General features: G+C 38.1%; 1 protein-coding gene across 4 annotated transcripts in view; it reads left to right on the forward strand.

Annotated features, from left to right (window-relative positions):
- The first annotated feature begins 1,709 nt into the window (after positions 1 to 1,709).
- Positions 1,710 to 27,264, forward strand: part of il11ra (interleukin 11 receptor subunit alpha) — a 50,098-nt gene continuing 24,543 nt past the window's right edge. For 2 of the 4 annotated variants that reach the window (XM_084934837.1, XM_084934839.1), the window contains exon 1: positions 1,710 to 1,893. The gene's annotated coding sequence lies outside the window, so the exon portion shown is untranslated. The remainder of the gene's footprint in view (positions 1,894 to 27,264) is intronic. The other 2 variants (XM_084934838.1, XM_084934835.1) reach the window with 2 other exon arrangements.

A 27,264-nucleotide genomic window follows, 5' to 3' on the forward strand; every position in this document is an offset into this window, starting at 1 on the left:
AGAGTGACAGGTACATTTCGTCCAGCAGTAGTAAGACAGATGCCAGGCAAGATAATAGACTGGAAGATACAAACCACACACACATGGATAGGTCATCAGAAGGCAAAAGTAGTACACTCCAACAATGCCACAAACTGCTCTTTCAAAAGTATGAAAGATTTAAATTAACAAACACAATTTAAACAAGCAAACAAACAGTGAATGCTCATTTTCAGGAAAGCAGTACTTTTGTAAAGCTTGTAGTGATGAGGAATTCACTCCACAAGTGTTCTAGGGCAAACATTAAGCAGGTACACTCTACAGGAGAAAAAAAATCTCATTGCAAATATGTAAACACTGGATAAGCTGATAAATTAAGATGGACAACCAGACTCTTTCATATCTCTTTTACGCATGCTTGGCAATCACTGCTCTTCTGCTCCTAATGAGATGTTAAAATGTAACTCTTCCAAGCTGCAGCTAAAAAGGTCAGGGTCAGTAAGGGGGGCTGGCTGAGCTTTTGGAAATTGGAAATCCCCTTTTCAATGGAATAATTGATGTCACCCTTGTATGCCTGATGAGCGGACTGGAATCCAACTGCCACAGTTTGCACTCTAATTGTTCTTGACCGTTAATCATAAAACTGAACGAAAAGCTGCACAAGTGGCTGTTTTTTTCTCTGTGGAGGAGATCTAGGTGAGAGGTCAAACTTAGTTTACAGGAAAAAAGAGTGTAAAACAGACTTTGCACGAGAATTTGTTATGTCAGAAAGCTGTTTTGTCATGTGGTAAATCTGTCCCTGTGACAAGCAGTGGTTTTTTAATATACTGCATTAGACCAACAGATGTGTTTTTCCACCTCTGTCATTCATGGGGGAGGCGAAAAGGGAATTATTTCCAATAATTAGCTGTTACTGTCATGTAATTTATTGCTGCTGAAGCCCAGGGCACTGGAACCATTAATTGGTTTAATGTGTTATTTACTCATTAACAAACAGGTAAGCCAACTATAAAAAGAAATAAGTAAATCAGTGGTGCACTTCATGAGACGGGATCAACATTTTAGCTGGAAACCTGTAAAAGGCTGTTTTGCTTCCATCGTTATAGACATGTTCAGTTACTTTGACACATAAGAGCTTATTCATGTCTAAACAAAACATTTAGCTAAATTAAATAAAATAAAAACAGAACTAACGTAACAATATTATGTTTTAAAAATAAATCACCTTAAATAAAATTAATATATCCAGTGAAAATCTTTTGTCAGTTTGGTGAAATCTGTAATCAAAACCTGCCTGTATGCAGCATTACTTTGCCTTTGAAAAGTGTTGTGCTTTTATTGTTTATATTGCAATGCCTATTCCGACTACCTATACCTATTTTATGCTATGTGCATAAAAAAATAAACAGGTAAACCATGGAAAAAATGTATATACATAAATTTCATTAGAAATTAAAAGAGGCAGCTTTTTAAAAGTTACAACTGCCTGAAGTTGAATTTTGATTATTTTCCATTTTTTATAGTAGACACACATTTGAAATAAACCTGCATACATTAAAAACAGACCAAAACATTCAAACTTTCATAACCCTGCTGTTGGAGACCTCGCTCTGTTTTTCATCCCGCATTCCTCATTAGACCTCAGACCTATAGCTCAGCCTCCATAATCTCTTTACAGTTAGGGGCCGCCCACTCAGTCAGGTGATTGACATCCGCCGCCTCCAATGGCGCAGAAGCCCACTTTCCGGCCTCGTTCCTCCCTCCTCCTCCTGGTTGCTGTCCGACTTTGTTGCTCTCTTGCCCCGCTACTTCGTGTCTAGTGTCATCGGTGAGTCGAGGAACAACTCGTTGAGGTACCAGCCATGGAAGGCGACAATATAATAATGCCTGTTTGACTCGGGGATAGTTTCCAAGGTAAGTCCGGCCATTTAAAGTGTTTAAACCGGGCGGGAGAGGATTAGCGGCTAGTAAACTGCCTGTGTGTGTGTGAGGGGTGGTTGGTGAGGGATGTGGGGACGAAAAGTTTAATCCGCCTCACTATACGGGACAGGAGGGAATGAAAGGAAATGTACTCTACTGTTGTTCACAGTGGGGACTTGTCGTACTAGCCTCAATGTGGATCCCTGTTTAGGCTGTTAAACATCATACCACAGTCTTTTTTTCCTCTAATTGTATTTAACTTCATGCCTTGTAATTATGGGTAAAAAGCTGGTGGTACCCTGGACAAAAAGCACTGGTTACAATGTGTTGTTCTTTTATTATTGATAAACTGAGCATGGCTGCTTTTTTTGTTTCCACTGTTAATTAAATGTCTTTCTGTTTCTGTGTTTTAGTTTTAGATTTCATTTAAAAATGATGCAGTGAGAACAAGGTGCTGCATGATATTTAAATGTGTAAATATTGTTGTGATGGGTGGATTGTAGATTGGTGTGGTTTGGTGTACTTTTTGTATTATTGTTGTGGAAAGCGTGCTTGTGATTTGTGTAATTATTTTCTAAATATAGTAAAATAGTGTGATAAATGTAAAGAAAAAAACTTTCACTGGCTTTCATTGACATGCTTTGGTTCCAGTTCTGAAAACCAAGCACGGGAACTCACTTGGCAGAGTATAAATGAAGCGTTGAAATCATGGCCACTGAAAGCACTTGTTGATGTAATAAACAAGATTAGTCTTCATCCTGCCCTTTGTTGTTGTATATTTATATCTGCAATTAGTTCAAGTTCCAGGTCAATAGCAAAAGCTAACGCTCTGAGAACTCAATCAGAAACAAATACTTACTATAATGCATAAGCAGACAGAGAGACAGCCAAAAAAAGAAAAAGATGACAGAGACACTGGGATGGGGTCTCACTGCAGATGTGCATTCCTCTACCCAGTGGAGTGATCAAGCTTTTAAATAGAGCTCAACAGGAATGCAAACAGACGAAGCAGAATGATGAAGCCTGGAGGTGTCTCAGGAGTAGGAAAGGGAAGGAAGGTGGGAAAAGAAATCAGAAAAGCAGGCAGCGAGCCTTTTGCTTGAAATTAGCCGTTTCTTGAATGTTGCCCCGCTAAAAGGAAAATGTGGGTCAAAGTTCATGCTGTAACATCTGTCTTTATGAGCTTAAAGGCTTTAAGAAACTCATAGTTGCCCACAGTGTAAGCAGTACTTCTGTATCAGTGGAAACATTTGAACCTTGCCAATAACTTTGTGTATCCCAGCATCAGTGTACGTCTGTGATTCTTTAAAGAGGTGGATGCAGCGAAAAGTAGGATCAGAGTCCACTTTTATTGATCAAGGATTGCACTGGCTCAAGTACATGGCCCTCAACAAAAATAATTTTTACATGTACTGAAAACGAGGTTAAGAGGAATATTAAAGTAAGAGCTGTTGGATCGGTTATGATTTGTAGAGGTTCCGTGTTAAATTCTTGGAGATATTGTTTTCAGGAGTCTTAGTACTATCAAAGACAGTAACAAGACAAAACTGCGTCTGCTTTATTGGCTACTATTATTATTTGAATTTTTCAGATATCTTGTATTTTCAGAAAAAAAAAGACTTCTCATTAGTACTTTGTTTTCGTTATGTTGTAAATTGTCTTTTGACTCTGCATGCTGCGTCTGCCTGTCAGTTTGCTGCTGGAACACGTGAATGTCCCCAATGAGGGACAATAAAGGATATTTCTATTCTATTCTAGTTTCTTGTGAGGCGGAAGCAATTGTACTGTTAGCTATCAGTTGGCCAATAGGAGTCCATTTTTCTGCTTCACTCCCATGTGGGAGTAAAACAGAAAACTGGGGTTGCTTAAGCCAGTCTTGTGATGTTAATTTGTCCCAGGTTTTCAGTGGTTCCATGTTTGATTGCTGTTTATTTTTCTCCTTTAAAATCCATTCAGCTAATTCTATGCAGAGAGACAGATCGTGTAATTGTTGTTTTGTCGTAGCCAGACGCACAATGGGCTGTGTGGAAAGAGAAGCACCTGGCGTCTCCCCGTAGCATGCGTGTCACTTACAGCAGTGTTTACTGTTTTTCATTCGGGAGGATGCATCTCAGTTTGGACAACTTTGCGAAGAACCAGATTTCTTGACCACTTCACCACTGTGAAACTAAATATACACTGACTAAGAAAAACGAGGCACACCGGGCACCTTGTTGTTTACCTCTGGGATGTTGGCCTACCCACGAATTAAAGCTTTCTGTCTCTATAAAAGGAAAACTTGATGGTATTTTTTGCTTTCTAAACATTGTGAAAAATAGTGGGAACAAATTTGCTTTTTGGAATCACAGACCACATACATATCCAAAAAAGAAAGGGAAATCCAGGATCCTAAGCAGAGTAAAACAAGTCGACTGTGGCTGACACCTGCGTGTTTTGGCTAATGAAAATATTATAGAAAACATTAGTAATCAATTTAATCGTTCAAGAAATACACAGGATCCGAGGCAAGGTTTAACTTAACCCAATCTTCCCCATTGTTGTATGAAGTATTCATTAACTCGCAGCAGGTTTATAAAGACAGACCCCAGACTGTATAGTCTAACTTTCTTCACTTGAGCACATGTTCTGTACAGCTCAGTACAGTTGAACTCACCTTCTAACACCTCATTTTAGCCTGAGAAGGGTACTGTTATTCAGCTCGCTTTCCCTGCAGACGTCTTTAGCTGGAAGTCCAATCTCTGCTCTAGCTCTGGCCAAAAACCACACGAGCACACAGATACGCTCTGGCTCCACACAGACCTTGACACAGACTTCTGCATGCACATATATGTAAACGATCCAATGGCTTTGTGCATGCACACTCACACATTCACATGCACACGGAGCCAAACGCACATCCAAGCCTCCATACTCTTCTCCACACTCATATTTCACTAGTCACTCACAGAGGGCCATGGCAATCAACTTTAAATTAGAGAAAAAGCTGCTCCAAGAACTTGAAGGCTGTTTGCCAGGTCTGAGGCCATACTTTTGGTGTGTGTATGTGTAAGTAAAAGAAAGAGCAGAAGGAGCCAGCCAGATATTAAACCAACATTGAGGGGCCTAGATAGGGGTCTCTCTAGTCCTCAGTGCTGCTGTTTAAGCAGTTTATCCCCACTCACCAGGAGCTGTGCTTAACTGTGCGTTTGAAGAGTTATTTTGCAAGCCTCAAACTGGCAAACATTCCATTTCAACATATTTTATGAATTTCTGCCTTTGGAAGAGTTCCCACAGCTACAAGCCACAAGATCAAGCCACTTAAGAGAGATGCGTCCTCTCTGTTAGGAGCTATGACTCTCTTCTGTGGTCAGCTGACCAATAAGGGCAATGATACTGTGGCGACAGCGAGGGTGAAAGTGTAATATTTGCTAGCCAGTAAGGATTTTTCCATCTCAAATGAAATCGGGCCTATTCTACAATAATTGTTTCCTTGTTAATGTATAATGGACTGGAACTTGGTGCTTTTCTACTCATTCATGCACACACTTGCACTCCGATGGATGCATCAGGAGCAACTTGGGGTTCAGTATCTTGCCCAAACATACCAATAGACCACCCGCTGTACCATCTGAGACCCAGCTGCCCTGAAATGTTAACATACACACTCTTTGATAAATGGGGCCTCGTGGTGAAAAGCTGAACTATGCTGGATCTGTTTTAGATAGCAGAACTGAACATAAGAATGCCACATCAATATTGGAAACAAATCTGGCAGATATTTACATAAGTTTATAAAAAAAAATAAAGCAAGTCCATAAGGACGCATGATTTTTGACATGGCTGTCAACATCTTCTTTATTTTTTATATCAGTTGTATCAGAACAGGTTTTATATCTTTTTATGCAGGGTGGAGACTGGACCATTGCGACCATTGGTACCTTGTTTTCCATCCGTGTAAAGAAGTGGCAGGAAATGAGTAGTTTCCTGCCATTGAGACACACTTTAGTAGTGTCTCAATTACCCAATGCAAAATAGTTACTACTGTATCTTCCACACTATAAGGCGCACTTAAAATCCTTTAATTTTCTCAAAAATCGACAGTGCGCCTTATGTATGAATTCTGGTTGTGCTTACTGACCTCAAACCGATTTTATGTGGTATGCGGCGCTCAAATGACTTTGGTAAGCTACGAAGCTGGACCACTTGATGGATTGTCAGAGCATTACCGTAGTCAGGAGCCTCGCAGAGTAATCTGGGTACAAAACTGTCCGCTTCAGGTCCCAAAGTCAAACGAACACTGCGGCATCACTGAGAGTTTCTCGAAACTTTCTAAATTCTTTCATCTTTAATAAAATGATCAGCGTTGCTGCTTTACCAGATGTAACAATTAAGTTTAACATCCAGGCATCCATGAAAACAGAATTTATTAAATTTCACGGAGTTAGAAGTTAGCTCGCTATTTTCCACCTAAACATGTTATAGCATGTTCTGACTGAGAGATTTCTGAAAAAATGAAAACGTACAGCTCTGCTATCACTTCCAACATAAATGAAGACAAAAAACTAAACAGCAGTGTCTTTTGTAGGGTTACTGAAGTTGGGCTAGCTGGTATATAATAATGTGCTACGTGACATAATCCATCCACAATACGAGGTTAGTCATTAATATACTGCAACAACACAGGAATGGAGCAGCGGTAAGAGAATTTAACATTAATGAATTAATGGTATGGAAGTGGAGGAAGCAAGAAGAATGAGTTGAGTAAAATTTGACTTATCTGACTGTTTTGTTTCGCTTAATGCGCCTTATGTATGAAAACAGACCCGTTCATCGACAGTGCGCCTTATGGTCCGAAAAATACGGTAGTTGTCCTTAATTGTGGTCATAGGTAGCTGTTTCCTTTGTCAATTTTCACAATACATTCTATGCTGCATACTGTTTACATGATCTCTGGCATGCATCTAAGTGTAAAAACTTGTCATCATGCCATTGAGGATTTATAGTTGTTGGTTTGGCTTTAAGTATGGTTAACGGAGAAGGCAGTGACGGAAATATACTGCTTATGATTGTGATTGTTCCTGTGCTTTTTCTTCGGCCCGTGTGTCAAGGATTAAGCCGCTTATTGTAACAATATTTCACAGAAAAAGCTAATAAGATAAAATGTCGTGAACTGACATTTGAATTCAAACTTTGTTTGAATTAAGGAACCCAAGTGGAAAATGTGATCATGTGTTTCACATTAGACACTATTATAGGGTACTGTACTCAACCCAGCAGCATCGTGTCTTCAGTGCTGTTGGATTGAAGGCATGTGTGTGAGTAAGTGTATTTACAGCGTCCACATTTTAGAATTTATAGCAAAATAAACACTTTGTTTTATCAGATCACTGATTGGTGGAAGCCTAAAGATGCAAGGTTGAAATTCTCATTTAATTCATTGTGTTTTTAAAGCAATTTCATTGCAAAGTCATTGTCTTTGCAATGGTAGCCTCTTTGTAGAAACTTCTGTGTGGCAGGGTTTTTGTGGATCCAGGGAAGATAACTGCTAAAGAATGTACTTCCTTCCCTTGCAAATGTACTGGATGATCTTCTGGACCTCGGCAGGCTCTCTCAGGAAACTATGCTTTCTGTTTGTCACAAAGAACGATAAACCCTAATTTTACTGCATGCTTTTACTATGATGATGAAGAAAGGTGCTGTGAGGTGTGTATGCTTGTTTTACTGTGAGCAGCATATATCAAATATTAATGTCCATGTGACTGAAAAAATGGGTACTTTTGGCACCTTGCTGCCATTTTGCCAGTGAAAATAACATCTATTAGGTTTAGCTGTATAAACAGTAACTCTTCTTTCCAATGCAGTGTTGACTCTGAAAACAGAGCTCACTTGGGAGATTATTAGTGCTTGGCAGAACCTTAGTCTGTTCTAGAAAAACACTATATTGATTGCAATTCTACCTCCACATTATGCATGGTTATTTGCCAAGCCATCATGAAGAATACAGTGGATTGATTTACAAGCTGGTGTGGAAAAGTTACCAAAATTTTACCCTTTTTTTTAGCGCTAACTTCCACCGAGCAGGTGGTCATATTTAACATGACTGCCATGTCAAAAATATTGTTTTGAAAGTTGTGAACCTGTTGTTTTCAGCATTCGAAGAGGTCCTTGCTTTATTCTCTCTGCAGGGTTTATTTTCAGAGAGAGGGAAGAACTCTAAGGGCTAAAGGGGAAAGAGATGATTGGTGCTCTTATTTTAGCCTTTGGTCAGTGTAAGTAGTGGTGCTTTCAAGTCTGTCCCCAGTATACGTTAGGTAGCTAAAAAACCTTGTCACCTTGCAATTGACCGTAGCTGCTAGTGAAATGAGTACAGTTTTTTTCAGTGAAGTGTAATTTTTGTATTTTCTCTAATAAATGTATGGATTTTGAGTGCAGTCCAGTGTGGCGACAGCAGCTTTTTAAGGGAAACTTGCATAGACAACATTTGCCATGCACATATGTTGTTCAGGCTTTGACCCAGAGTGGCTATGGCAGAGGCTTTGGTAACCTGTAGAGTTGATAAACATAGTGTTGTTGAAGCTCACGGTCAAAAATTAAAACAAATGTTTTAAAAAGGGGAGATTTTCTGGTGTGAATAATGTATGTGTGTTTTTGATAATCCAAAACAGTCCTTAGTGCTCCCTGTGTGTTCAGTTATTTGCATCAGTGATTCAGTGATTCCACTGTGCATCAGTGATTCCACTGTGTGGCGGGGATGGGGGGTCATGTTTGTGTATTCCACATATGAATTGCCATTCATTTATTTGTATTGGTATTTGCATGGGGTGGGATTTGTTTTGACATATCATTTCTCGAGAAAAGCTCATCACTTGAATAGAGGTGTAACTCTTCATTTATCAGTTGAGTCACCGGAAAACTAAATAGCAACAACATTTAAATCATTTCATAATTTCCGTAATTTTTTTAACCAGAAATGTTAAAATTTTCATTTTTCTAATTGTGCTAATTTGATGCTTTTATATATCAAGCTATCAAACTTGCATCTATAAAAACACGTATTGCTTTCAGTTTTGATTTCCTTTCATCAGAAATGTAGTTTCAAAGTTTTGTGTGATTAAGTTTGTGCTGATTGGAAGGTAGTGTGAAGCTGGGCTGAAATACTTTAAAACGGTTTGAAAAAAAAAATCTTTCATTAGGTTATTTAGTTTTATAGCCACTCTCTTATTGCTACAAAGTATTAACACCATTAAAATGTATGTCCTTATGTTTTACTCTGTGTAATTGAAGTTGATTTGCATTAACTGTCATCAGTTAGAGCTAAACAAAGACTTTAGGATTTGTTTCATTTTATGCTTGAATATTTGGCGCACTCCAAAACAGTCCTTTACCTCTTTGTGTCACTGGGGACGAGGCTAAAATCCAAGACTGTCACTACTGATCCCTTTAGGTGACTATTTTTACCTTTCTCCTCATACATAATGAATAGACTTGTCTGTTTAAATTATATGACAGTTTTTATGTAGCCAAAATGTCTCTAGGGTCCAAAAAATGTATGTGTATGTGTCTCTGTCATGACCTAATTCAGTTGGAATGCCTATGGCAAGTAGGTATGAACTTGCCCCCAAATTATAAAATGCGTCTTCTCCCTTTGCTGTCTGTTTTTTTCCGCTTTGTTTAGTTTTGTTTCTCCCTTGTCCTTATTTTCTTGCCTTTTTCAGCTTTCTCTTTCCCTATCCAGTTTTATTGTTTTATATGCCCTCTGTCTCCCAGTATCTATTTCCTCCCCTCACCCCCTCCCACTGTGTTGTTGCTTTCATGGAGTGTTGGCAGTCTGAAAGGAGAATAAATGGGTGTATCGAGCATGGTGATCTTATCTTATTTGGCAGGCAGGTGACAGAAACAAATGAATATGACACTGAATACACTGCTAATGTTTCTTAAGCAGTTTTCAGGGCAGAAATCTTTGTTTTTGCAGGTGACGAAGCTTTGGTTATATCCTTGCTATCAGTGTAGAACTGAATGAGAACTGTTGTCAAGCAGTAAGGCTTTGGCTGCCTGAATCTGATCAGCTTTCACCATAAAGATTGCAATATGTAATTATTATGTCAGTATGATGATGTGGTTTGGCATTTGGAATTGTTGCTGTTTGTTGATTGTTGAATATATGTCACATTATGCATTTGAATTATATGGAATATGGCTGTGCCACATGATGCCGCTGGTAATAATTCCAGTTTAAATTTTTACGTGAGATAAAAATGCCAAATTACGATATCGCTGCTATAGCAACAACTTGTATATACATTCCATAGTGCATGTGTCAGTGAGGCAAGCCGGGCATGAAGCAAGAGTCGGCCTCTTGTGATGAATTAGTACTTAAAAAGAGAACTGTTTCAATAATATCCAACATTGTCTGGTCCAAAATCAGCATTAAATTTATTCTCGCTAAAGGAAGTAACATGTGTCCCATCACTTTAGGCAAAAACACACAGTTGAGTACTACCATGCTATGGTGGAGTAGATGCTAGTAGCACGTAATGCACAACCTTAATGTAAACAAATAACTTCACTGAGCATTACTGGAACACTTGATAGTTGTACTCCATATGACAGGAAGAGCAAATGGTGTTTATGGTAGAAAAGCAGGACTTTAAGGAACTGGTTAAAAGGCTTGACCCAGATGAATCCCAGGTAGAAAATATTTTTCAGTTTTATATGGTACAGTATAAAGAGTTACAAGATTAAGTTGCTTCACTTACTGTTAAACTGGTGTGAACCAGTTATTGTATAGTTTTACCTAAAAATTCCAGAGAAAACACTACCTAGGATATTTTTGTGCTTACCTTTGATGGAAAATACCCTTCATTCACACATAAATGATACTGCCTACAAGCAGTTTCTCTTGAAATGTGATACAATTTGGAGGCTATATTGCCCAGTTTGACTATGGGCTAGGATCACAGCAGATGTGGTTGTCCTATGTGGAAGTAGTGAGATCACACCTGATCCTCTGCCCTTTCAGCGTGTGTACTCTGAACTCTTTGGTAGTAGGTGTCAGTTCTTAGGAAACATTGGTAATGCATTGCAGCTTCTGTGTGTCACTACATCAGTAAGATAATGTTAATACAAGGCCTTAAAGAAGAAGCTGGAAAAAAACAGTTCAGCAGCTCGACATGTTGAAGCTTTAATGAAAACTTTATAAATACATTTTAATGATGAATTAAATCTTGCTTAACAGAAAAATCTGAGTACAAACCACTGCATTCTCAGTGGTTCAGGAACCAATAAGGTCATATTTGTTTGGCAGTTCATGTTCATCCATCCAACTGTAGTAATATTATTATATATAAATAAATAATAGTTATATTATTTATGTGTATAATTCAACAGTTGAGTTGTTTAATGGCTCTTTCACTGTGAGACAATCACAGTTTGAACACTAAATGTTTGCTTTTTCTTCATAGAGTTCCTTCATCTAAAAAAGGCTTAAATCATAAAGATCCAAGTCTCTCTTCATTATATTTATCTTAAATGCACAGTTGATCATAGCTTGCTTAATATAGAAATGTCTGCCATCTAAAGTTTGTGGATTTTGTTTTTTAATTGTAATTTTCATTTGAAGACAGTTTTATAGCCATTTATCATGGTTGGTTGCAATGAGTCAAGAAAATGCCATGACATGAATGCATTTCAACAACATTGCTCTGGGCTTAAGAAAATTGGCTGGCGAGAAACTCTGAAAATATCCAGTTTTCTAGAGTAGATGGATGTGATAAATGATCCTTAGACTTTGGTTTACTTTGGCAAATCTTCAGCGCTAAACACATCAGATTGAGGTTGTTTGTAGATGACAGTCAATTAATGTTAGAGGATGGAAATAATGCAACAGATCAAAATGTGCTTTAATATTTCTATACATGTTTTTGACCATCACTCAAGGAAGAATACATACTGACACGAAATGCTTTGCATGTTTAGGAACGTGTTAAGAACATAGCTTTTGAGATTGATCAGAAAACACGATACAGGCATTTTGTAAAAGTTAGTAATGAGCACTTACTACTTGATGACCATAGGGACTGTGTTTGCTTAAATGATTTTTTCATCAAGGCTTTTCCCTGAGTCAACATTAGGCCATTAGGTTAAATAACATTCAATGGGACACTGCAAAAGCATGGGTAGAAATCTCTGTGTTAAATTGATTTCACAAAATGGCAGCACAAAGTCCAGTGCACTGAGACAAATTATCTTATTGTCAAAAGTAGTAGGGCTGCCACGATTAGTCAACTAGTCACAATTACGTCGACTATTAAAATCGTCGACGACTAATTTAATAGTCGACGCGTCGTTTGAAGCTTTGTAAGATCCCAAAAGATGCAGGAATAAGTAGTAGGATTTAAGAGTGTAATAACGGACTGAAACAGAAGATGGCAGCACTGCATGTACAAGGATACCAGCTGCCGTTAAACCTCGAAGAAGAAGAAGCAGTAGCTGTGTCCAAATTCAGTAACCGCATCCTCCCGTGCCTACATTTGTTGTCGTTGCTGTCGTTACAGCGACACAACGAAGACTGTCCAAATTCGAAGACTCCAACAAATGCGCCCTTCATTTCCCCAGATTTGAAGGATGGGTTGGATGTATACTTCGAGGCCCAACCTATCCCAGAATTCATAGCGTGGCCCAGCTCAGTTTCCAACAATGGCGGCAGCTAGTTAGTTTTAATATTACTCTTATTATTCTTTCTAGGTCACAAAATAAACGTTTAACATATTTTCAGGCGAGAATGTAACTGTGTAAACTTCAAATATCTGCTCAGTTTATCAAGACACCACATATTTTCAAAAGCCCTCCGACGTTTTCGGAGATGTCTGTTACCCACCTGCTCGATAGCGAGCCGGGGGCAAGGCTCACTAGAGCCGATGAGAACACCGGACTCCCGGCAAATCGTTTTCAAACCCACCGCCGTCTTTCGCTACTCAGGTTAAACATGATATAAGTCACTTAGATAATTTAAAAATGTTATTGTTTGACTTTTTTCAGTATTTTATTTGTTCCTGAGTAAATCGGTTTGGCTGAGATTAAAGTTATAGTTTTTACACAGCTGAATAAACGTCAAGCAGACAACTGATTATCAGAAGTGTGAGATGCTCGAGAATATACTCCGGTGTCCTGTTATATTTTAGATAGCAAGGAGCAGACGGCTGAGTTTATTAAACTCCACTGAAACAATCTGCAAATTTAATTAAAATTTAATAAACTATCATCCTGGGTGTTCACCTCAACAATAAACTGGACTGGGCTACAAATACAGACATCCTGTATAAGAAGGGCCAGAGTCGACTCCACCTGCTGAGGAGACTGAGCAGGTGCAGGACTCTATTAAGGACATTCTATGACACTGTGGTAGCATCTGCCCTTTTCTATGCAGTGGCCTGCTGGGGGAGTGGATGCACGGACAGGGACAGGAGCAGGATTGACAAACTGGTGCAGAGGTCTAGCTCCGTGCTGGGATGTCTTCTGGAGTCTGTGGAGGTGGTTGGCAAGAGGAGGATGTTAGTAAAGCTGACATCCATCAAGAACAACCCACATCACCCACTGCATGAGTATGTGAGTGCGCTGAGCGGCTCCTTTAGTCAGAGACTGAAACACCCTCGCTGCAGGAAGGAGCGCTTTCGCAGATCATTCATCCCAGCAGCAGTTAGACTCTATAACTCCTCAATCACGATGTCATGACTCACTGGACACTTTGAACATCCACGGTCACCACTTCATGCATAATGGACCTTCTGTGTGTATGGACATGTGCAGGTATATATGTATGTATATGTATACATATGTATATTTAGTGTGTACATGTGTGTGTGTACATGTCTGTACATAGGAATAGTAGTGGTACAATAGTTATGTTAAGCTATATAGTTTATGTCTTGCATAGTTCCACAACCATATCCATAATCACATACTGTGTATGCTACCGTTGTACATAATGTATTGTCTTACTTTTTTTCATTGTTTGTACTTATTTGTATTTTTTGTATTTCCTTCTGATATCTGTACCTGAGCTGAGGTAACGCAAAAATTTCCCCGTCGTGGGATCAATAAAGTTTTATCTTATCTTATCTCGTCTTTATTTTTAGTTAGCACATACCTTAAACATTTAAAGCTGTAAGCTAATGATAGTTATATAAGAGCAGATGCATGCTGGTGCAATCGCAAAAATAATCGGTGACTAGTCGACTATCAAAATAATCGTTTGTGGCAGCCCTAGTCAAAAGATCAAAAACTATACCTCAACATACTAAACTAACATATATATAATGTATGTGGAAGAGGAGACATCGAAACTCGTACAAAAAAACACACTTTTAAAAATCTCCTTCCCTCTGCGTCTGACTTTGATCTCAGACAGGGTTCATAATCTGACTCCTGGATCACTAAAGAGGCACACACACACACACACACACATTAGACATGAACACACAAACATGGACTATCTGAAAATCAACAAACTTGGGAACCAAATCATGGTGGTGCACTGTAAATCAACCTGCTATCTGCCTTACTATCTCAAGAAAACCCGTTTGATAGTCTGCTGTTTGTGATCTAGGTCTGTGCAGCAGAGCCCTGCAGTCTGATGAGGGCTTTGTTACTCAGTTATTCTGAAAGAAACTTTGTTATAGGTTTCTCGCATAGTGCTTCCAGTAATTAAGGAAGAAAAGGTTGTTAGCCTGCTGTATCTTTTAGAGTATTTACTTCATCCTGACACATACAGGGTCTGTATACTCCAGTGTCTGGCTTGACTGAATAGGTGTACTGTAAATCTTCCAGTGTACACTGTAGCAGAACTCTGTATATGATTGTTGTTTATTTTACTGTATTTTTTTTCCTGATTTAGTCTGAGAGACCTTGATTTAAAGCTCTACTTTCAGCTGTTTCCCTATTAATATGGGGATTTTTTTTTATGCCCCGAAGGGATTTGTGTCTCATCCCAAGATCAAACCGAGGCATCTTTCACTTGTTAGGCGAATGTGTGAACCTTCATCTATGGAGCCACTCTGAGAGGACTTGATTTAACTGTTAAAACCCAGGATCAAAAATACCACAACAGTCATTCTGTTCTTAATGGCAGTGTGTAGCAGATGTTGAGTATAGCATAATACATAATAATACTTAAAAAAAAAAAAACATACATGTGAGCTCATAGGTGGCAAATTAACCCAGTTATTGACAGTTCATACTGGCTTTTTAGCCCATTTCACTTCCAAACAGACATCAATCTGCTTTTTCATGTTGTTTTTGATGCAGGTGTCCAGAGATCACAGTTCAAGGCCAGCCTTTAAGTGCTGTGAATAATTTGTTTTTCCTCTGCTCTGCTTTACTTTCATTGCATTTATTTTCCTTGTTGCCTCCTTTCTCATTCCACATCTCTAAATTGCTATTCCATCACATTCCAGCCTGCAATGAATTAAACGTAAACAGTCTTAAAAGAATATTTTTTAAAACTAGCCCCCATCACTCGGATAAATTATACCCTGCAGGCAAATGATGAAACATATGCGTGCCTGCAACTTATTTTTGCTTTTGTAGAAATGAAAAATAAAAACATCTGGCATATAGTAACTAAATGTAACAGCTTTTTTTTGTGTGTGTGTTTTATGATTTTCTTTTTCCATTCGTTTGTGATTTGTTTCTTGTGGTGCTAGGTCAAGTGCACATTTATTTAGCTTTTTTTGTTATGAATTGGTATTATTTTATTTTTTGATTTCATAGCTGGTGTTCTGTTTCTTTTTTCTTTCTATCTATCTACAGTTGCTATAATTGGTCTATTGCTTTCAGGATAGAAGACTTTCAAGTACTGGTCAAATTTTGTTTACCTCTTCTCTCATCAGATATCTTGGAGTTTAGTCAATGTTTAGCCAATTTAGGCGGTTTCCTTCCAAGTAAAGGTCTTTGTTGCACTTACACATGTTAAAGTGAAATACGAGTGTTCAGTCTCCTTTTAAAACAGTTTTGTCCATGAAAACCTTGACAGACTTTGCATTTAGTTAAAGATCTTTACCTATAGTCAGTTGCTGTATTTTTCAGTCAAGTTTTATGACTGGAAGGAGAGGCATTCATCATATAAAATGTGGATTGCATTAGGATCGTTCTTGGTCTGTGCCTTTCTTTTTGTTTGTCTCTTTGCCAGAAGCATTTTTGGAAGGGCAGTCAGACAGTAGTAATCAAGAAAGCATGAGTTTCTCATATTTAAGCACTCATAGGATTTTCTTTCCTTGGTTTCTACTGTGTTGTGATTGGAGGTAAAACTGGCTGTTTCACTGTGCCCTTGTGTATAGTAGAACAACCACTGAGGTTTAACATGGAATGATACTGTTTTTCTTCTGTTCTTTTGCACACTTATTCTTGTGTTTAGTTTAGTTTTTTCTTCTTCTTTTCCACTTTCTCTTATCACTACACTATAAAATCTACCGGTTTTTTTTCTTCAGCGTGTTGAGACAGTCAGTCAGCCGGTCTGTAGTAATCGGAAAAGCATGGAGTTCCCAGCACAGTGAGTCATCTCCAGCGAACAGGGGTCGCGCATGTGTGTAGGATGGTTGAAATGCGAGTGGGTGGCAGGGGGTGGGATTTCTGTTCGTGTGGGTGGGTGTGTGTTGGGGGTGGGTAGGTATGGTCCACATGTTTGTGTAGTTTGGGTGTATATGTTCCCTCACGTTTTTCCTTCCTGTTGAACAAGTTAGAGGTCTCTGCTTGCTGTGTAATGGTCATCAGTTAGTGAGAGTCAGGCAAACGTAAATTGGTGTCATAAAGAAGAAAACAAAAACTCAAGCTTTATAGCACCTACTTATCTCTTGTTTAACATTCTTAAGTTTATTGGGCATTTTTATTTGTTTTGGTTAATTGACAGTTACATATGCTCTGTGTTATCATTAGAAATGCTTTGACATCAGACTGATAATAAACATTGAGTTTTCATTCCGTTTTAGATGTTTGTTTGTTTTTTACAACAATAAATTAGGTGGGTGTATAGTTGGTTGGAAAGTGGGTGAGTAGGTATGTACATGCCTAGCCCTAGCTATTTTTTAATATACAGTGCTGGTTAACTGTTGGTTACACAGCCACCTTCCAACTGGGTTTTAACATTATTCCTATCTGTCTGTGATGGGAAGCTCTAAACTAGCTTGACATTGTGTTTGCGCCGTGCTATGCACGCTGCCAAGTGCCACATATTTGAGCTACATTGACAATACTTAAAAACACACAGACACAAAATGTCTTCAGATCTTTAATGCCATCCATTATAGTGCGCTCAGTTTTAGTATTTTCTGTGTTTTCTTATTTTTAGACTACTCCAACCTGCCCATATTGGTTTTTTTTTTTTAGCAAATTTGCATTTTCTTTCTAAGAAGTATAACTGACAGTGTATACAAACTGTTTGTATTTTCAGTTTTAAACAAATCCTAAAATTAAGTGCCCCACGTTACTGGACGGTGCATCTTTGTACAACTAAAATCTAACTGCTCTGTAATTATACCTCTAAAATGCTGTTTGGTAGAGCGGTTCTATACTGCCTTGAATGTCTTCATGTGCTTAAAACACTGAAATGGCATGAGGTAGTCAGAGCAAATCAAGTTGGAGTTGGTGCTTACAAATGTAGAACAAAAGGTAGCTTAAATTTCATTTAAAAACCTGTGGAATAACCAGTGGAGTCTATACATGGGTTTTAAGCCATATGGCAAAATGCTAATGTTGTTTGGCAGGCTAATGCTATCTACCATTATTAGAAAGCCAGGTAAAGTCACAGCTCATTACATATATTTCTGCAAATATATTATAGTGTTCTTGCAAAATATTTCATGTTTGGATATTTACACACATATACATGGCATATTTCTAACGAGCAGACATGTACTCATATTTATGGATTATTATGTGCATGTCAGGCTGCTGCACAGGCTAATTGAATTGTTACAGTATCAGATATATCAGAGTTTAATCTCACCAGTTCTAGTCACTGGATGATCAATTGCATCTCTAATTAGGACTAATATTAGTTTCGCTGCCACAACAGACACTGCAGTGTAACAAGCAGGCAAGAGAGTCATGTGTATCTATCATGTTCATTATAGCTGAAATCTGGGTCTTTTTAATATTTAGAAGAAGAAGAAACTTGAGTTAAGTGTTTTGATTCTATGCTAAACTTCTGCTCCATTAGACTTCACAGTTGTTTTCTTAACTAATCATTTTTCAGATTAGGATTCTCTAAAAAGCATTGGATGCTAACCTGTTATGAGGTAAGGCACTGCTATCTGAACATTTCTCACTGTAATGAAATAGTGTCAATGGGAACAAATTACAATATTCAAAAAGTGTAAACAGTCCACTTCATCATAATTTTTTTGTGTATATTCATGCACTTGTGTGTTTCTCAGTGTTGATCTTCAGCTATCTGCTTCAATGTCTTTATAATTGTTCCCAGCCGTAGAATGGCGCCAGTCAAATGTACATGAACGCGCACTCACACATACTCAGATGCAGAAACTCTCAGCAGTTTATCAGAGCAGTGTGGCAAAAAACAGAACTGGGCAGTGGTTCCTGGTCGGCAAACCTGCTGGCTTATTGACTTAGACTGAGTTAGATAAAGCTTTCATCAGCAGCATATGTGTGCAGATGCTGTGTGTAAATGTGTGTGTAGTTGGTATGATATTTTTTGGGTCTTTGACAGCAAGCCATGAAATGACACATGACTTGCTTATTTTCTATTGCTGTTAGAATTCAACTGCTTGTTCAGTTAGCATAAAATTCAAATGGTATTGATCACAATGTCACAAAAATGTCTGTCTCATGTCCTTCCTTTCCTTTGGTCTCTGGCTGTTTATACATATATTTGTGTAAGAGTTTATCTATATATTTATATCTCTTTTCTGCATATTGTTACAGTTTCTGATGATGGGTTGGGTATGCTACTAATTGATCACATTTGGCTGTGTCTGTGTGTAAGGCTTTGTTGGATAACAGAGAGCAGATGTGGGAGGGTAAGTGGGTGTATGTTTAAAGAGCTTGTCATTGGCTCATACAGAGCAGATGTTGTTGGGCCATCATCTTCTTCTGGCTACTAGCAGTAATGATTCAGATGCTGGACCGAACGGTATAAAATGGAACTCACAGTACAAAAAGCATACAAAAGCTCATTGTTGCAACCTCTCTGTTAGGATGTGTAGTTTGTTAGCAGAGTGATAGATGCATTGACGTTTGTTTAGGTCAATATACGGTTGAATGGAAGTTCTAACTAGGACACTAAAGCTATGGAATTTTCCAAACCACAGCAATAAAAGACTGCGGTTTACGGTAATATTCTGGTACTGCCAGCTGACTCCAGCTGAACGTAGTCCAGACGGTTAAGCGTAGTTAAGCACAGCCAAACATGTTGAGTGGTGAGATCACATCTATGCTTGATTTTTGTTAGTGGAAAGGTTTTCTTTGTCACCTTTTTGTATTCAGTTTATTTTAGTTCACTCCGTACATTTACAAGAAAACCACAGCTTGTAAACAAATGTCACCAGAACCTTTTTTTGAATTTGGTTAGGTTGACAGTCTTATTTTAGATTAATTGCACCTTTTTAATGTTTAAAGGCGAAATCTGAAACTGTTCAACCATGCAACTTTTTTGGTGTATACAACAGCCCTAGATACAAATATACATTACAAACACCTAATTAAACTAAAAAAAGTATGTTGCACAACTCATGTGTACATTCATAGAGAAATAGGAAAAAGAATTTTGTGTGACGCATCCAAATATGTTTTGTTTTTTTCATGTCGTTACTTGATTGAACTGTATATGAGTGGTGCAATGGGGCTTCCACAATACAGTAAAAATGATAAAATTCTTGAAACCATATTTTATGATTGAAAGGCTTATTGTGCTAGGCGACGAGTCTGACCACAGTTGAGGAGTAAATGAAATGCACACATGCATGTCTGGTTGCATTTTTCTAATCTCTTAGATAAGCAAATGTACATGACATGATGACTGGGAGTTTTCATTCCACTTTGTACTACTTCAAACTGAATAAAGTTACACCCCTATAAGAAGGTTTGTTCTGACTGGTGCTGGCAGGGAGGTTCCACAGGACAACATCTGCTTGGCTACTATGTTTGTGGTCACTTGATTCTACTGAGAGCTGCTAAGCTAGAACAAAATGTCTTGGCTTATATAAGTTGGTTACCAGCAAAAGAGAGGCTGGATATTTAGTTGGAAAAATCTTTAAGTCACAGGAATGACATCAGTCTGGGAGATCAAGCCATGTTTTGTGTCCTGTAAAAGAATAGGCTTCTGATTCTTACCATGTTCTTTGAAATCATCAAGATTATTAATGGTTGAAGCTTGGCAATCATTGGTTTGCTTTTTTAATTTAGTCCCATAAATAATATTTTAGTAGGACTGATGAGTTGGTAAAGGGTTATAAAAATATTTGTATAGATGGTTGTATTTGCATATAAACCTGGTTGTGTATGGACCAGACCATTGTGACAGATGTTACATGTAAATAAATGATCATGGATTCTTTGACAGTATGTTACAAGCTAGCAGTTTGCTGTTTGCCTAGAAGGTTTAACTAAAGATCCTCAGCGGTTAGCAGTGGGACTGGTTTTGAACCACAAGAGTTTCATCAGATCTCTCTTTTTTTTGGATCACTATGGTCTTGCATTAACCAAGAGACCGAATGCTGGCTGTGGTTAGCATCACCACATGGTGTTTACTCTGACTCTGACTGCTTGTATATTTTTTACTAATTCCTCTTAAGGATCGAACACCACGTTGTGTGCAAGAGGCTGATGATTATCTATGGATGGGGCTAAGCAGGTGCCATAGTGTACAGTTTAGATTCATGGTTTCTTACTTGCTTCTAAACTTTTCAAAAAGAAGCAGTACCAGATGTATAACGATACCAAATGTGCACCCATTTTCTCCAGAAAAAATAACTAGTAGAAAAATTTAGCTGATGCTTTACTAGACATGGCTTAAAAGGTCCATTATCAGCAAAACTGTTATTGGTCATCCATCAGTATCTAACTGGATTGCTTCCCCCCCCCTCCAGCTGATGCAGCGTTTGAGCCACATAAACACTGGTTCGATTTGATTGGAAAGATGATTTACTACAACCTCCATATAAAAGATTAGGCTTGGATACAACTTCAGATTTTGGATTAAAGTAACCCAGACACAAACAAAAACAACCATCTGAAGTAATTGTAATTTTTATTTTCACCTTTAAAAGAAAATAGGTCACTTAGAATTTTTCTAAACTGAAAATTATTATTATTATTTTACTTTGTTTCTACTCTAGGTTCATTTTTTGTGTGACTGTATACTGCTGTAAAACAAAACACAAATATCAGCATATTGCAGTGCTTGAGAAGCTGGAACCTGCCCTAGTCTAAAAACAATAATCAGTTAACAGATTTACTGTTGATTCATTTCCTGGGGATCAACTGGTTGTTTATGTAAGAAATGGCACTGTTTTTATCCTGATCTTTAACTTCAGACCCAAAACACGCTGGAGTGAGAGTGCTCACAAACAAACTGTTGCTGGGCCAATACCAGAATACCAGTCTTTTCTTTTTCTTGCATGTCGAAAACTTCTTTATGACATACTGGGAGAAGTGTTTATAAACTAGTTTGACATTATGGCATTAGCATTGCTTTTCTGTCATCATTAACCCACTTCACAACCACTTGTTTACTGTTAAATCGCAACTAAGTCACAAAGCAGTTCAAAGGAGCAGCTAAAGGTGCATGATTTACTTTACGATTTCTTTACAGTCTTTGAATTTTCACTGTGACTTTTATCACCCACATGCAGAAGTACAATGACAAACAAAAATGTACTAGTACACAAAACCGAGTGATGTGTGTGGTTATGTGTGTCTGTGTGTGTGTGTGTGTGTGTGTGTGTGTGTGTGTGTGTGTGTGTGTGTGTGTGTGTGTGTGTGTGTTTAGCTCTGACTTCACCCCATTATGCCTTTCAGTACGTGTTTGTTTGTATGTGAGGTTGACTTCAGTATTACAAACTTGTATGCAAGCAGGATTGCGGTCTTCATTCAACTGTGTGTGTGTTTGCATGTGTGTGAATAGCTGGCATATGGTAGCCATCTAGCCCTGGCGGCAGTGCTGAAGGAAATTCCAGCGTCGTAGAACTAAGCCAAGATACTGGTGCTGCCACACACACGCACGCGCATACATGTACACACACACACACACACACACACACACACACACACACACACACACACACACACAGAGAGAGAGAACAGTACAAGTTTTTGATACTTCTGCCAAAGTCATGGACACAGAATAATATCTTACATTTGAAAGTACTAACAAGTTGATGGAAAATTCTCTTTTCGGCAATAACCCAAAATGACTTAAAAAATTACTCCCACTCTTTCCTCCTAATGAACTCTTCTTGCTTTATTTTGCACACACATGCATAAAACGCACACCATCTCAGGCCTTGGTCTGTGGATTGGCTAGGTGTTATCTCTGTACACAGATGGCAGTCATTATTTCTTGTGTGTTTAGGCTTGGGCAAAAATTGGAAGTAGGCCTAAGCAGTTTGACTGCTGGGTAGTATTACCAAGGTTTAGTTTCTGTTGGGTCCCATGCTCTTTCACTGTCAGCTATAACTAGTTATGGTACTCAAAAAAGTATGTATTACACATAACGGTTTACTTTTCTTAAAAGTAATTTTCTATGTGATTTAATTACTTGATGGTACATAAAACACACACACACACAGATACATGTGGGAACACATGCATCTGTGTGTGTTTGTTAAGCACTCTTGTGATGCAACTCAGATTTCGTTGTGTTTTCAAATGAAGTGACAATAAAGGCTTTGAATTTGAATAAATGACCAGAAACACATTTTCACATAATTACCAGTTCCGTACACTGACACAGATTCTTATCCTAATGAGGCCACATACTATCTTTCTTTTAGTATGTGAAAAGCCTTCAAAACAAAGAGACTTCAAATTGCCACAATGATTCTAGACACATTTACTGGCATAAATGGAGTCTACTACAAGGCTGACGGCTAATCACTGATTTTATTACCTGTCAAAGTTCAGCTCTGGCTGCTGGGCTGGGGTCAGCAAACACTAAGCTTTAAGATCACTTTGGGTTCCTCACTATTATTACGTTAGCATGCTTTCTGTGCAGATGCTTGCTAAGAACTGAAGCGTTAGCAATAAAAATACATGTAAAATCCATATTTCTGCTCCGTAAAGGCTGTAGACCCCTCCAGACTGCAGAGCCAGTGTAATGCAAGTAATGACATTGTAACTGTTTTGTAATTAGTACAATAACGCTCTACTTTACGTCCTGACCGTAACACATTTAATAGGTCTATTTTTCATGTATGTATGAATTGAGCTATTTTAAAGTCCAACTCTATATTCAGAGCTCCTCTCTTGGTCTCAGTATGTCAGAGCACTATTATTAAAATGATGTCAAAACACAGAAGAATAGTGTTAATTAATTTCCAGCTCCACAATGATTGAAGTTTTAATAAAAATATACTTGCCCTATTATTGTCCTATTTTTTTCCTCCTTGTAAAGGAATAATTTCCCATGCTTATCACTTTTCCTATTTTCTCAGGATCATGACATCTCCTCTTTCCAGTTCACTTGTTTTCTTATCTTGTGCACTCAGGACACGTCTGCATTACATGGTTTTGGTTTTGATACGTGACTGAACGCTTTTCCCCTCTCTGGGTACCTATAACATTAGTGTTTCTCCCTCCTATGCATTTTTAAAAATATCTTTGTAGTTTTCTCCTATTTCATTTTAAACTCTCATTAGTAGTTGCTAGAATCTCTTTTGGATTAGTCATAGCTGTAAGGTGAGACATAGCATGTACCTGGCAAGCTGGGACTAAAAAAAAAAAAAGTAAAAACAGAATAGGCAAAGGGGTAAAAATCATAATGGGCCAGGTATTATCTGACCAACTTTTATGAAATGGTTTGTCTCCATAGTTTAATAGTTGAGTATGTCTAAGGGTCTGCTAAGACATCAAGAAATATGATATGAAGAATATGAAGAAATTGGTGTTGGGATAACGGCAAATCAGATAACATTTAAATTCTGATAAATTGTTGTGCCAGTATGATGTGTGTGGTATCCTACTGGTTCTTTCATATCTCATGCATTAACCAAGCAGAAACATCATAGGGGTTGCAAATGAACTCAGAACTGGAAATCTGCAGTTCCTTGAAAGCCCACTTGTGCCCGGTTCTCCCCCAATAAAGGTTGGTGAAACCCTAGCTTTTAAAGTTATACAGGAGGCAACCTGCTTCTGTCCGACTCACAGTGACTGCAGTCACTGTGAAAATAATTGGTGAAGGTTTGACCTGTCGTTCCTCATGTGTGGAGTCTTCATTGTCTGTGGCTCACAAGTCCATCCCCAGCTCCAATATAGCACTACTTATTGGCTGTAGATGCCAACAGATGTTAGATTTATCACGGTAAGCCCCAGTATTATCACAAACAGATTGGCTGTAAGTGCCAACTTGACTCAATTCAGTCAAGATCTGACTCTCTTATTGCGCTTTTATCCCTGTTGTATTGTTGTCTTGACATACCAAAGTTGGTTTGAAAATGGCAACGCGCTTCAAGTGGTTTCACACTTGGTTCCTGTCTTGGATGTGACCGTTTGAAAGGCAAGAATCTTGATTGCACATCTGTTTTCCTTATTGCAACTGTATACTTACTGTCATTTAATAGCACCCATGTTAGTTTTTACCCCGGTTTTATGTACCTTAGAAATGACCTTAAGTACAATTTAAAAATATAAATGTATAAATTAAAAAAATTAAAAGATTAGGGGGGAAAAAACCCCACACATAGAGTGCTTCACAAATTTATTAGACCACTTCTATAAAAAAGAAAACAAAAATATTATAGAAATTTGTCAAAAAGTTGTTTAAAACCATAAATATACTGAATTCAGGTTTTATTCCCAAATTTGAGCCAGCACACTGCTCAATTACTCAAGCATGGCAGTCAACCACTAACTCTAATACAATTTAAAAAAAAATGCAAGTGCTTAACTATTTTTTCTGCTTTTTTTAATAAAACAGTAAATTGAAAACTTCATAGATGAGAACAAATTGTTTATTTTAGTATTAAATAATATGTATTCAGTTAAAAAGCTTATTTGAGCTCTTATAATGCAATTATTGAGCACTGTATATTTAATAATAGTAATAATTCATGGAATGGTTGGCTCCATACAAAACAGGCTGGTAAAATTTAAAACTAACATTAAAATATATCAAATATTTAAGCCTCTGAAAGGAGCTGCCTTTCAGAAAAACCAAAATAAATGAAGAAAAAAGCAACAAAAACAGTCCTGCAACACACCTTTTCTGTTTCGGGTGCACTTGTGGACATCAGTATCTTCTGCTCACACTTGTACCACCAACTCAGTTTCCCACACTTTCACAAACGGATAAATCGACTGGGATACATTTAGACTGCATGCATCTCTATTTCACACTGACATGGGTGCGCAATCGCATCCATATCAGTGAGTATTTTCCACTTAGTTGGATAGGCATACAAATAAGCTGAAAGATATATGTCCACAAACTTACAGGAAGCCTGACACATAATGAAGCTCTTGACATGTGGAAATACAAACACACACATGCCAGTCGGCAGTGTTTTTGTCACTGGAAAGGTCAGACAGAGCGGGTGTGCAGTGATTGCCATAGTGACCTGGGTAAACACCAGTGTCATTGTAGTCCTTGCCCATCATCTTGCAATAAGCCATGTTGTTGGTTTAGCGCACACTGTGTACTTTTTTAACTCTGTCTCACACAGACACACACAATATACATGCTTAGGTTAGGTAATCCCTCAGTTGGTCATCATTGTTTTCTTGAATGAAGTGACACACACACACACACACACACACACACACACACACACACACACACACACACACACACACGCGCGTACTCATGTACAAGCTGATGACCTAACAATGCAGGCAATATTCTAAATTAAACATCATGTAGGTTAATGTTTGATTCATGATATCGACTCCAGTGACTCATCTTTATGAACAGGACATCCTGTAATATTGTTTTTGTCACTGGACAGTAAAACAGTGAGTCTGTATGAGAGTGTGTCTAATAGTTTTTGTGCATTTCTTTTTTACACTTAACATTACCATGTATTTCCATTTGTTAATTTTTGCCCAAATTTTAGCCTCCAGTCGTTTGCTCTTTGTCCTTTCTCTCTGTTTCTTCTGCTCTATTTTCTCTCTCATTCTCTGTCTCGTTTCTTCTCTTGTAAAGCTGTTTGAATGTGCCGTGGCATGCCAGAGTCTGAGTGACTCACCATGTGGGATTGTGCTACCAACGAGAGGTCTGGCTAATAGAGATTCCTTTTGGATTGGATTATTCACTGTCAGTGTGTGCACGCCTCATTTTACTATGAAGTTCTTTTTATAATCATATTTTTAAAGTAAAATGACATATCTGTGTTTGACTTTCCTTATTTTAGAGCTACTGGAGTTGCAGTTATTGTTTGCCTTTTTGTCAGGATAACTTGACTTTCACCTTTGAACTGGTTATCTCTGTTGGATGGGTTGGAAGAAATGTCTACAAGTTCCCTTGTATCAGTTATTTTTAATCACTCTGGAATGCACTAAAAGGCATAGAAGTCTACAAAAATAGGAGCAGTTTCATTTTCAAGAGTAAATGTCTCATTGATAGACTTAAGACAGCTGTTGTTTTGCATCTTTGGGCATGTGGGAATACTTTCTTCACGGGTGAATCCTAGTGACAGAATCCATGGCTACATTCCCCTGTCTATTAGGTCTTGCTGGAAGAGTTACAGTAGAAAGGTGACTGGTGGTGGTGAGTCAGAGAACAGACACAAATGCACTCACACACACACACACACACACACACACACACACACACACACACACACACACACACACACACACACACACACACAACCTATGAAAAGAAAGAATAGAAACCGGAGAATCTCTTAGTGGTCCTTCGGTTTTTTCAAGGCGTGGTGGTAATTTTGTATTTAGACCTGTGTTCCAGTAACCACTAGACTAAATAAGCATTGTAGCACATCATAGTTCACTCTAACTTATAATGTATACACTAAATAAAAGCGTAGTTCTCCACTTATGTATTTGGAAGACAACTTCAACCTGCTCAGTAAGTGCTTTGTGGTAATCCCGGGCTTGTACAGATTTCATCAGTCAGGTTCCTTCAGCTGTGGAGGTCTAGTATCACAGAGATTGGTTGAAGAACGAGGTCAGCTGTGCTTTCAGTGGCAATAATGAACTGTC

Source organism: Perissodus microlepis, chromosome 7 (assembly GCF_051167445.1).
Source record: "Perissodus microlepis isolate ML-2025 ecotype Zambia chromosome 7, ASM5116744v1, whole genome shotgun sequence".
NCBI classification, from domain to species: domain Eukaryota; kingdom Metazoa; phylum Chordata; class Actinopteri; order Cichliformes; family Cichlidae; genus Perissodus; species Perissodus microlepis.